The sequence below is a fragment of the Dermacentor andersoni genome, chromosome 1 (genome assembly GCF_023375885.2).
Source record: "Dermacentor andersoni chromosome 1, qqDerAnde1_hic_scaffold, whole genome shotgun sequence".
Lineage (NCBI taxonomy): Eukaryota > Metazoa > Arthropoda > Arachnida > Ixodida > Ixodidae > Dermacentor > Dermacentor andersoni.
In genome coordinates, this window is record NC_092814.1 from 205,785,301 (window position 1) to 205,785,710 (window position 410).

Consider the following 410-nt stretch of genomic DNA (forward strand, 5'->3'; position numbering starts at 1 on the left):
GTGTCGTACTCATCTATACCTACATCTCTCATCAACACTCTTCCCTCGACAAGCGTTCGTCCTCAGGAGACAGACAGCGAACAGCTACAGGTGACGAGGCGTTCCTCGTGTCATCAGCTATTGCTGATACCTCGCCACTTAAACAATCTTCAGTTCATTTAGAGTCCAACGTTGCGTTGGATCTACATGCCGTCATTTTATTTCTAGATTGAGGCATGAACAAATTAGCAAAGTTTAGAGGGTAGGCCTTTTTATTATCACGTGTAATTACGGCACTTAGTCGTAACGTCTTTGTTGCGTTATAGCTGAATTTCGGTCAGGATTAAAACAGAGCTATAACGCCGTAGGAAAGTTACAAATAAGTGCCGTGGATATGCATGCTACAACAAGGGCTGCTCTCCACGTTGCTA

General features: G+C 44.1%; 1 long non-coding RNA gene across 1 annotated transcript in view; it reads right to left on the reverse strand.

The window, feature by feature from the left end:
• Nucleotides 1-410, reverse strand: part of LOC129380851 (uncharacterized) — a 16,621-nt gene extending 16,211 nt beyond the window's left edge. The window contains exon 1 of the long non-coding RNA XR_008609070.2: nt 1-410. This exon is cut by the window's left edge and continues 1,074 nt beyond it. This is a non-coding gene — a long non-coding RNA (uncharacterized lncRNA).